Genomic DNA, 12077 nt, shown 5'->3' with positions numbered 1-12077 from the left:
TTTTTAGAGTCCCCCCCCCCTCCTTAACAAGGCCTGTAAGCGGCATCCCTTCCTCTCCAGGCAACAGAGGTGAGCTCTTTGTGATGTCATGTCCGTTGCTCTCCACTTTCTCTGTGGAGGTAGGCCCACTGTCTGACTTATAATGTTTTTAGAGTCCGGGCCCTCCTTAACAAGGCCTGTAAGCGCCATCCCTTCCACTCCAGGCAACAGAGGTGAGCACTTTGTGACGTCATGTCCGTTGCTCTCCACTTTCTCTGTGGAGGTAGGCCCACTGTCTGACTTATAATGTTTTTAGAGTCCTGGCCCTCCTTAACAAGGCCTGTAAGCGGCATCCCTTCCTCTCCAGGCAACAGAGGTGAGCTCTTTGTGACGTCATGTCCGTTGCTCACCACTTTCTCTGTGGAGTTTGGCTCAGTGTCTGACTTATAATGTTTTTAGAGTCCCCCCCCCTCCTTAACAAGGCCTGTAAGCGGCATCCCTTCCTCTCCAGGCAACAGAGGTGAGCTCTTTGTGATGTCATGTCCGTTACTCTCCACGTTCTCTGTGGAGGTAGGCCCACTGTCTGACATAATGTTTTTAGAGTCCGGGCCCTCTTTAACAAGGCCTGTAAGCGCCATCCCTTCCACTCCAGGCAACAGAGGTGAGCTCTTTGTGACGTCATGTCCGTTGCTCTCCACTTTCTCTGTGGAGGTAGGCCCACTGTCTGACTTATAATATTTTTAGAGTCCGGGCCCTCCTTAACAAGGCCTGTAAGCGGCATCCCTTCCTCTCCAGGCAACAGAGGTGAGCTCTGTGTGATGTCATGTCCGTTGCTCTCCACTTTCTCTGTGGAGGTTGGCCCACTGTCTGACTTATAATGTTTTTAGAGTCCGGGCCCTCCTTAACAAGGCCTGTAAGCGCCATCCCTTCCTCTCCAGGCAACAGAGGTGAGCTCTTTGTGACGTCATGTCCGTTGCTCTCCACTTTCTCTGTGGAGGTAGGCCCACTGTCTGACTTATAATATTTTTAGAGTCCGGGCCCTCCTTAACAAGGCCTGTAAGCGGCATCCCTTCCTCTCCAGGCAACAGAGGTGAGCTCTGTGTGATGTCATGTCCGTTGCTCTCCACTTTCTCTGTGGAGGTTGGCCCACTGTCTGACTTATAATGTTTTTAGAGTCCGGGCCCTCCTTAACAAGGCCTGTAAGCGGCATCCCTTCCTCTCCAGGCAACAGAGGTGAGCTCTTTGTGATGTCATGTCCGTTGCTCTCCACTTTCTCTGTGGAGGTTGGCCCACTGTCTGACTTATAATGTTTTAGAGATTCCCCCCCCCCCATAACAAGGCCAGTAAGCTGCATCCCTTCCTCTCCAGGCAACAGAGGTGAGTTCTTTGTGATGTCATGTCCGTTGCTCTCCACTTTCTCTATGGAGGTAGGTCCACTGTCTGACTTATAATGTTTTTAGAGTCCGGGCCCTCCTTAACAAGGCCTGTAAGCGGCATCCCTTCCTCTCCAGGCAACAGAGGTGAGCTCTTTGTGATGTCATGTCCGTTGCTCTCCACTTTCTCTATGGATGTAGGTCCACTGTCTGACTTATAATGTTTTTAGAGTCCGGGCCCTCCTTAACAAGGCCTGTAAGCGGCATCCCTTCCTCTCCAGGCAACAGAGGTGAGCTCTTTGTGATGTCATGTCCGTTGCTCTCCACTTTCTCTGTGGAGGTTGGCCCACTGTCTGACTTATAATGTTTTAGAGATTCTCCTCCCACCCCATAACAAGGCCAGTAAGCGGCATCCCTTCCTCTCCAGGCAACAGAGGTGAGCTCTGTGTGATGTCATGTCCATTGCTCTCCACTTTCTCTGTGGAGGTAGGCCCACTGTCTGACTTATAATGTTTTTAGAGTCCGGGCCCTCCTTAACAAGGCCTGTAAGCGGCATCCCTTCCTCTCCAGGCAACAGAGGTGAGCTCTTTGTGATGTCATGTCCGTTGCTCTCCACTTTCTCTGTAGAGGTAGGCCCACTGTCTGACTTATAATGTTTTTAGAGTCCTGGCCCTCCTTAACAAGGCCTGTAAGCGGCATCCCTTCCTCTCCAGGCAACAGAGGTGAGCTCTTTGTGACGTCATGTCCATTGCTCACCACTTTCTCTGTGGAGTTTGGCTCAGTGTCTGACTTATAATGTTTTTAGAGTCCCCCCCCCTCCTTAACAAGGCCTGTAAGCGGCATCCCTTCCTCTCCAGGCAACAGAGGTGAGCTCTTTGTGATGTCATGTCCGTTGCTCTCCACTTTCTCTGTGGAGGTAGGCCCACTGTCTGACTTATAATGTTTTTAGAGTCCGGGCCCTCCTTAACAAGGCCTGTAAGCGCCATCCCTTCCACTCCAGGCAACAGAGGTGAGCTATTTGTGACGTCATGTCCGTTGCTCTCCACTTTCTCTGTGGAGGTAGGCCCACTGTCTGACTTATAATATTTTTAGAGTCCGGGCCCTCCTTAACAAGGCCTGTAAGCGGCATCCCTTCCTCTCCAGGCAACAGAGGTGAGCTCTGTGTGATGTCATGTCCGTTGCTCTCCACTTTCTCTGTGGAGGTTGGCCCACTGTCTGACTTATAATGTTTTTAGAGTCCGGGCCCTCCTTAACAAGGCCTGTAAGCGGCATCCCTTCCTCTCCAGGCAACAGAGGTGAGCTCTTTGTGATGTCATGTCCGTTGCTCTCCACTTTCTCTGTAGAGGTAGGCCCACTGTCTGACTTATAATGTTTTTAGAGTCCGGGCCCTCCTTAACAAGGCCTGTAAGCGGCATCCCTTCCTCTCAAGGCAACAGAGGTGAGCTCTTTGTGATGTCACGTCCGTTGCTCTCCACTTTCTCTGTGGAGGTTGGCCCACTGTCTGACTTATAAGGTTTTAGAGATTCCCCCCCCCCATAACAAGGCCAGTAAGCTGCATCCCTTCCTCTCCAGGCAACAGAGGTGAGTTCTTTGTGATGTCATGTCCGTTGCTCTCCACTTTCTCTATGGAGGTAGGTCCACTGTCTGACTTATAATGTTTTTAGAGTCCGGGCCCTCCTTAACAAGGCCTGTAAGCGGCATCCCTTCCTCTCCAGGCAACAGAGGTGAGCTCTTTGTGATGTCATGTCCGTTGCTCTCCACTTTCTCTATGGATGTAGGTCCACTGTCTGACTTATAATGTTTTTAGAGTCCGGGCCATCCTTAACAAGGCCTGTAAGCGGCATCCCTTCCTCTCCAGGCAACAGAGGTGAGCTCTTTGTGATGTCATGTCCGTTGCTCTCCACTTTCTCTGTGGAGGTTGGCCCACTGTCTGACTTATAATGTTTTAGAGATTCTCCTCCCACCCCATAACAAGGCCAGTAAGCGGCATCCCTTCCTCTCCAGGCAACAGAGGTGAGCTCTGTGTGATGTCATGTCCGTTGCTCTCCACTTTCTCTGTGGAGGTAGGCCCACTGTCTGACTTATAATGTTTTTAGAGTCCTGGCCCTCCTTAACAAGGCCTGTAAGCGGCATCCCTTCCTCTCCAGGCAACAGAGGTGAGCTCTTTGTGACGTCATGTTCGTTGCTCACCACTTTCTCTGTGGAGTTTGGCTCAGTGTCTGACTTATAATGTTTTTAGAGTCCCCCCCCTCCTTAACAAGGCCTGTAAGCGGCATCCCTTCCTCTCCAGGCAACAGAGGTGAGCTCTTTGTGATGTCATGTCCGTTGCTCTCCACTTTCTCTGTGGAGGTAGGCCCACTGTCTGACTTATAATGTTTTTAGAGTCCTGGCCCTCCTTAACAAGGCCTGTAAGCGGCATCCCTTCCTCTCCAGGCAACAGAGGTGAGCTCTGTGTGATGTCATGTCCGTTGCTCTCCACTTTCTCTGTGGAGGTTCGCCCACCCTCTGACTTATAATGTTTTTAGAGTCCGGGCCCTCCTTAACAAGGCCTGTAAGCGCCATCCCTTCCACTCCAGGCAACAGAGGTGAGCTCTTTGTGACGTCATGTCCGTTGCTCTCCACTTTCTCTGTGGAGGTAGGCCCACTGTCTGACTTATAATATTTTTAGAGTCCGGGCCCTCCTTAACAAGGCCTGTAAGCGGCATCCCTTCCTCTCCAGGCAACAGAGGTGAGCTCTGTGTGATGTCATGTCCGTTGCTCTCCACTTTCTCTGTGGAGGTTGGCCCACTGTCTGACTTATAATGTTTTTAGAGTCCGGGCCCTCCTTAACAAGGCCTGTAAGCGGCATCCCTTCCTCTCCAGACAACAGAGGTGAGCTTTGTGTGATGTCATGTCCGTTGCTCTCCACTTTCTCTGTGGAGGTTGGCCCACTGTCTGACTTATAATGTTTTTAGAGTCCGGGCCCTCCTTAACAAGGCCTGTAAGCGCCATCCCTTCCTCTCCAGGCAACAGAGGTGAGCTCTTTGTGACGTCATGTCCGTTGCTCTCCACTTTCTCTGTGGAGGTAGGCCCACTGTCTGACTTATAATGTTTTTAGAGTCCGGGCCCTCCTTAACAAGGCCTGTAAGCGGCATCCCTTCCTCTCCAGGCAACAGAGGTGAGCTCTTTGTGATGTCATGTCCGTTGCTCTCCACTTTCTCTGTAGAGGTAGGCCCACTGTCTGACTTATAATGTTTTTAGAGTCTGGGCCCTCCTTAACAAGGCCTGTAAGCGGCATCCCTTCCTCTCCAGGCAACAGAGGTGAGCTCTTTGTGATGTCTTGTCCGTTGCTCTCCACTTTCTCTGTGGAGGTTGGCCCACTGTCTGACTTATAATGTTTTTAGAGTCCGGGCCCTCCTTAACAAGGCCTGTAGGCGCCATCCCTTCCTCTCCAGGCAACAGAGGTGTGCTCTTTGTGACGTCATGTCCGTTGCTCACCACTTTCTCTGTGGAGTTTGGCTCAGTGTCTGACTTATAATGTTTTTAGAGTCCCCCCCCCCTCCTTAACAAGGCCTGTAAGCGGCATCCCTTCCTCTCCAGGCAACAGAGGTGAGCTCTTTGTGATGTCATGTCCGTTGCTCTCCACTTTCTCTGTGGAGGTTGGCCCACTGTCTGACTTATAATGTTTTTAGAGTCCGGGCCCTCCTTAACAAGGCCTGTAAGCGCCATCCCTTCCTCTCCAGGCAACAGAGGTGAGCTCTTTGTGACGTCATGTCCGTTGCTCTCCACTTTCTCTGTGGAGGTAGGCCCACTGTCTGACTTATAATGTTTTTAGAGTCCGGGCCCTCCTTAACAAGGCCTGTAAGCGGCATCCCTTCCTCTCCAGGCAACAGAGGTGAGCTCTTTGTGATGTCATGTCCGTTGCTCTCCACTTTCTCTGTGGAGGTAGGCCCACTGTCTGACTTATAATGTTTTTAGAGTCCTGGCCCTCCTTAACAAGGCCTGTAAGCGGCATCCCTTCCTCTCCAGGCAACAGAGGTGAGCTCTTTGTGATGTCATGTCCGTTGCTCTCCACTTTCTCTGTGGAGGTAGGCCCACTGTCTGACTTATAATGTTTTTAGAGTCCTGGCCCTCCTTAACAAGGCCTGTAAGCGGCATCCCTTCCTCTCCAGGCAACAGAGGTGAGCTCTTTGTGACGTCATGTCCGTTGCTCACCACTTTCTCTGTGGAGTTTGGCTCAGTGTCTGACTTATAATGTTTTTAGAGTCCCCCCCCCTCCTTAACAAGGCCTGTAAGCGGCATCCCTTCCTCTCCAGGCAACAGAGGTGAGCTCTTTGTGATGTCATGTCCGTTGCTCTCCACTTTCTCTGTGGAGGTAGGCCCACTGTCTGACTTATAATGTTTTTAGAGTCCGGGCCCTCCTTAACAAGGCCTGTAAGCGCCATCCCTTCCACTCCAGGCAACAGAGGTGAGCTCTTTGTGACGTCATGTCCGTTGCTCTCCACTTTCTCTGTGGAGGTAGGCCCACTGTCTGACTTATAATATTTTTAGAGTCCGGGCCCTCCTTAACAAGGCCTGTAAGCGGCATCCCTTCCTCTCCAGGCAACAGAGGTGAGCTCTGTGTGATGTCATGTCCGTTGCTCTCCACTTTCTCTGTGGAGGTTGGCCCACTGTCTGACTTATAATGTTTTTAGAGTCCGGGCCCTCCTTAACAAGGCCTGTAAGCGCCATCCCTTCCTCTCCAGGCAACAAAGGTGAGCTCTTTGTGATGTCTTGTCCGTTGCTCTCCACTTTCTCTGTGGAGTTTGGCTCAGTGTCTGACTTATAATGTTTTTAGAGTCCCCCCCCTCCTTAACAAGGCCTGTAAGCGGCATCCCTTCCTCTCCAGGCAACAAAGGTGAGCTCTTTGTGATGTCATGTCCGTTGCTCTCCACTTTCTCTGTGGAGGTAGGCCCACTGTCTGACTTATAATGTTTTTAGAGTCCTGGCCCTCCTTAACAAGGCCTGTAAGCGGCATCCCTTCCTCTCCAGGCAACAGAGGTGAGCTCTGTGTGATGTCATGTCCGTTGCTCTCCACTTTCTCTGTGGAGGTTCGCCCACCGTCTGACTTATAATGTTTTTAGAGTCCGGGCCCTCCTTAACAAGGCCTGTAAGCGCCATCCCTTCCACTCCAGGCAACAGAGGTGAGCTCTTTGTGACGTCATGTCCGTTGCTCTCCACTTTCTTTGTGGAGGTAGGCCCACTGTCTGACTTATAATATTTTTAGAGTCCGGGCCCTCCTTAACAAGGCCTGTAAGCGGCATCCCTTCCTCTCCAGGCAACAGAGGTGAGCTCTGTGTGATGTCATGTCCGTTGCTCTCCACTTTCTCTGTGGAGGTTGGCCCACTGTCTGACTTATAATGTTTTTAGAGTCCGGGCCCTCCTTAACAAGGCCTGTAAGCGGCATCCCTTCCTCTCCAGACAACAGAGGTGAGCTCTGTGTGATGTCATGTCCGTTGCTCTCCACTTTCTCTGTGGAGGTTGGCCCACTGTCTGACTTATAATGTTTTTAGAGTCCGGGCCCTCCTTAACAAGGCCTGTAAGCGCCATCCCTTCCTCTCCAGGCAACAGAGGTGAGCTCTTTGTGACGTCATGTCCGTTGCTCTCCACTTTCTCTGTGGAGGTAGGCCCACTGTCTGACTTATAATGTTTTTAGAGTCCGGGCCCTCCTTAACAAGGCCTGTAAGCGGCATCCCTTCCTCTCCAGGCAACAGAGGTGAGCTCTTTGTGATGTCATGTCCGTTGCTCTCCACTTTCTCTGTAGAGGTAGGCCCACTGTCTGACTTATAATGTTTTTAGAGTCTGGGCCCTCCTTAACAAGGCCTGTAAGCGGCATCCCTTCCTCTCCAGGCAACAGAGGTGAGCTCTTTGTGATGTCTTGTCCGTTGCTCTCCACTTTCTCTGTGGAGGTTGGCCCACTGTCTGACTTATAATGTTTTTAGAGTCCGGGCCCTCCTTAACAAGGCCTGTAAGCGCCATCCCTTCCTCTCCAGGCAACAGAGGTGTGCTCTTTGTGACGTCATGTCCGTTGCTCACCACTTTCTCTGTGGAGTTTGGCTCAGTGTCTGACTTATAATGTTTTTAGAGTCCCCCCCCCTCCTTAACAAGGCCTGTAAGCGGCATCCCTTCCTCTCCAGGCAACAGAGGTGAGCTCTTTGTGATGTCATGTCCGTTGCTCTCCACTTTCTCTGTGGAGGTTGGCCCACTGTCTGACTTATAATGTTTTTAGAGTCCGGGCCCTCCTTAACAAGGCCTGTAAGCGCCATCCCTTCCTCTCCAGGCAACAGAGGTGAGCTCTTTGTGACCTCATGTCCGTTGCTCTCCACTTTCTCTGTGGAGGTAGGCCCACTGTCTGACTTATAATGTTTTTAGAGTCCGGGCCCTCCTTAACAAGGCCTGTAAGCGGCATCCCTTCCTCTCCAGGCAACAGAGGTGAGCTCTTTGTGATGTCATGTCCGTTGCTCTCCACTTTCTCTGTGGAGGTAGGCCCACTGTCTGACTTATAATGTTTTTAGAGTCCTGGCCCTCCTTAACAAGGCCTGTAAGCGGCATCCCTTCCTCTCCAGGCAACAGAGGTGAGCTCTTTGTGATGTCATGTCCGTTGCTCTCCACTTTCTCTGTGGAGGTAGGCCCACTGTCTGACTTATAATGTTTTTAGAGTCCTGGCCCTCCTTAACAAGGCCTGTAAGCGGCATCCCTTCCTCTCCAGGCAACAGAGGTGAGCTCTTTGTGACGTCATGTCCGTTGCTCACCACTTTCTCTGTGGAGTTTGGCTCAGTGTCTGACTTATAATGTTTTTAGAGTCCCCCCCCCCTCCTTAACAAGGCCTGTAAGCGGCATCCCTTCCTCTCCAGGCAACAGAGGTGAGCTCTTTGTGATGTCATGTCCGTTGCTCTCCACTTTCTCTGTGGAGGTAGGCCCACTGTCTGACTTATAATGTTTTTAGAGTCCGGGCCCTCCTTAACAAGGCCTGTAAGCGCCATCCCTTCCACTCCAGGCAACAGAGGTGAGCTCTTTGTGACGTCATGTCCGTTGCTCTCCACTTTCTCTGTGGAGGTAGGCCCACTGTCTGACTTATAATGTTTTTAGAGTCCTGGCCCTCCTTAACAAGGCCTGTAAGCGGCATCCCTTCCTCTCCAGGCAACAGAGGTGAGCTCTTTGTGACGTCATGTCCGTTGCTCACCACTTTCTCTGTGGAGTTTGGCTCAGTGTCTGACTTATAATGTTTTTAGAGTCCCCCCCCCTCCTTAACAAGGCCTGTAAGCGGCATCCCTTCCTCTCCAGGCAACAGAGGTGAGCTCTTTGTGATGTCATGTCCGTTACTCTCCACATTCTCTGTGGAGGTAGGCCCACTGTCTGACATAATGTTTTTAGAGTCCGGGCCCTCTTTAACAAGGCCTGTAAGCGCCATCCCTTCCACTCCAGGCAACAGAGGTGAGCTCTTTGTGACGTCATGTCCGTTGCTCTCCACTTTCTCTGTGGAGGTAGGCCCACTGTCTGACTTATAATATTTTTAGAGTCCGGGCCCTCCTTAACAAGGCCTGTAAGCGGCATCCCTTCCTCTCCAGGCAACAGAGGTGAGCTCTGTGTGATGTCATGTCCGTTGCTCTCCACTTTCTCTGTGGAGGTTGGCCCACTGTCTGACTTATAATGTTTTTAGAGTCCGGGCCCTCCTTAACAAGGCCTGTAAGCGCCATCCCTTCCTCTCCAGGCAACAGAGGTGAGCTCTTTGTGACGTCATGTCCGTTGCTCTCCACTTTCTCTGTGGAGGTAGGCCCACTGTCTGACTTATAATATTTTTAGAGTCCGGGCCCTCCTTAACAAGGCCTGTAAGCGGCATCCCTTCCTCTCCAGGCAACAGAGGTGAGCTCTGTGTGATGTCATGTCCGTTGCTCTCCACTTTCTCTGTGGAGGTTGGCCCACTGTCTGACTTATAATGTTTTTAGAGTCCGGGCCCTCCTTAACAAGGCCTGTAAGCGGCATCCCTTCCTCTCCAGGCAACAGAGGTGAGCTCTTTGTGATGTCATGTCCGTTGCTCTCCACTTTCTTTGTGGAGGTTGGCCCACTGTCTGACTTATAATGTTTTAGAGATTCCCCCCCCCCATAACAAGGCCAGTAAGCTGCATCCCTTCCTCTCCAGGCAACAGAGGTGAGTTCTTTGTGATGTCATGTCCGTTGCTCTCCACTTTCTCTATGGAGGTAGGTCCACTGTCTGACTTATAATGTTTTTAGAGTCCGGGCCCTCCTTAACAAGGCCTGTAAGCGGCATCCCTTCCTCTCCAGGCAACAGAGGTGAGCTCTTTGTGATGTCATGTCCGTTGCTCTCCACTTTCTCTATGGATGTAGGTCCACTGTCTGACTTATAATGTTTTTAGAGTCCGGGCCCTCCTTAACAAGGCCTGTAAGCGGCATCCCTTCCTCTCCAGGCAACAGAGGTGAGCTCTTTGTGATGTCATGTCCGTTGCTCTCCACTTTCTCTGTGGAGGTTGGCCCACTGTCTGACTTATAATGTTTTAGAGATTCTCCTCCCACCCCATAACAAGGCCAGTAAGCGGCATCCCTTCCTCTCCAGGCAACAGAGGTGAGCTCTGTGTGATGTCATGTCCGTTGCTCTCCACTTTCTCTGTGGAGGTAGGCCCACTGTCTGACTTATAATGTTTTTAGAGTCCTGGCCCTCCTTAACAAGGCCTGTAAGCGGCATCCCTTCCTCTCCAGGCAACAGAGGTGAGCTCTTTGTGACGTCATGTTCGTTGCTCACCACTTTCTCTGTGGAGTTTGGCTCAGTGTCTGACTTATAATGTTTTTAGAGTCCCCCCCCTCCTTAACAAGGCCTGTAAGCGGCATCCCTTCCTCTCCAGGCAACAGAGGTGAGCTCTTTGTGATGTCATGTCCGTTGCTCTCCACTTTCTCTGTGGAGGTAGGCCCACTGTCTGACTTATAATGTTTTTAGAGTCATGGGCCTCCTTAACAAGGCCTGTAAGTGGCATCCCTTCCTCTCCAGGCAACAGAGGTGAGCTCTGTGTGATGTCATGTCCGTTGCTCTCCACTTTCTCTGTGGAGGTTGGCCCACCGTCTGACTTATAATGTTTTTAGAGTCCGGGCCCTCCTTAACAAGGCCTGTAAGCGCCATCCCTTCCACTCCAGGCAACAGAGGTGAGCTCTTTGTGACGTCATGTCCGTTGCTCTCCACTTTCTCTGTGGAGGTAGGCCCACTGTCTGACTTATAATGTTTTTAGAGTCCGGGCCCACCTTAACAAGGCCTGTAAGCGCCATCCCTTCCTCTCCAGGCAACAGAGGTGAGCTCTTTGTGACGTCATGTCCGTTGCTCTCCACTTTCTCTGTGGAGGTAGGCCCACTGTTTGACTTATAATATTTTTAGAGTCCGGGCCCTCCTTAACAAGGCCTGTAAGCGGCATCCCTTCCTCTCCAGGCAACAGAGGTGAGCTCTGTGTGATGTCATGTCCGTTGCTCTCCACTTTCTCTGTGGAGGTTGGCCCACTGTCTGACTTATAATGTTTTTAGAGTCCGGGCCCTCCTTAACAAGGCCTGTAAGCGCCATCCCTTCCACTCCAGGCAACAGAGGTGAGCTCTTTGTGACGTCATGTCCGTTGCTCTCCACTTTCTCTGTGGAGGTAGGCCCACTGTCTGACTTATAATATTTTTAGAGTCCGGGCCCTCCTTAACAAGGCCTGTAAGCGGCATCCCTTCCTCTCCAGGCAACAGAGGTGAGCTCTGTGTGATGTCATGTCCGTTGCTCTCCACTTTCTCTGTGGAGGTTGGCCCACTGTCTGACTTATAATGTTTTTAGAGTCCGGGCCCTCCTTAACAAGGCCTGTAAGCGCCATCCCTTCCTCTCCAGGCAACAGAGGTGAGCTCTTTGTGACGTCATGTCCGTTGCTCACCACTTTCTCTGTGGAGGTAGGCCCACTGTTTGAGTTATAATATTTTTAGAGTCCGGGCCCTCCTTAACAAGGCCTGAAAGCGGCATCCCTTCCTCTCCAGGCAACAGAGGTGAGCTCTGTGTGATGTCATGTCCGTTGCTCTCCACTTTCTCTGCGGAGGTTGGCCCACTGTCTGACTTATAATGTTTTTAGAGTCCGGGCCCTCCTTAACAAGGCCTGTAAGCGCCATCCCTTCCTCTCCAGGCAACAGAGGTGAGCTCTTTGTGACGTCATGTCCGTTGCTCTCCACTTTCTCTGTGGAGGTTGGCCCACTGTCTGACTTATAATGTTTTAGAGATTCTCCTCCCACCCCATAACAAGGCCAGTAAGCGGCATCCCTTCCTCTCCAGGCAACAGAGGTGAGCTCTGTGTGATGTCATGTCCGTTGCTCTCCACTTTCTCTGTGGAGGTAGGCCCACTGTCTGACTTATCATGTTTTTAGAGTCCTGGCCCTCCTTAACAAGGCCTGTAAGCGGCATCCCTTCCTCTCCAGGCAACAGAGGTGAGCTCTTTGTGACGTCATGTTCGTTGCTCACCACTTTCTCTGTGGAGTTTGGCTCAGTGTCTGACTTATAATGTTTTTAGAGTCCCCCCCCCTCCTTAACAAGGCCTGTAAGCGGCATCGCTTCCTCTCCAGGCAACAGAGGTGAGCTCTTTGTGATGTCATGTCCGTTGCTCTCCACTTTCTCTGTGGAGGTAGGCCCACTGTCTGACTTATAATGTTTTTAGAGTCCTGGCCGTCCTTAACAAGGCCTGTAAGCGGCAT

Source organism: Paroedura picta, chromosome 7 (genome assembly GCF_049243985.1).
Source record: "Paroedura picta isolate Pp20150507F chromosome 7, Ppicta_v3.0, whole genome shotgun sequence".
Classification (NCBI taxonomy): Eukaryota; Metazoa; Chordata; class Lepidosauria; order Squamata; family Gekkonidae; genus Paroedura; species Paroedura picta.
The sequence above is the reverse complement of the archived record's forward strand: the minus strand, read 5'-3'. Positions refer to the sequence as shown.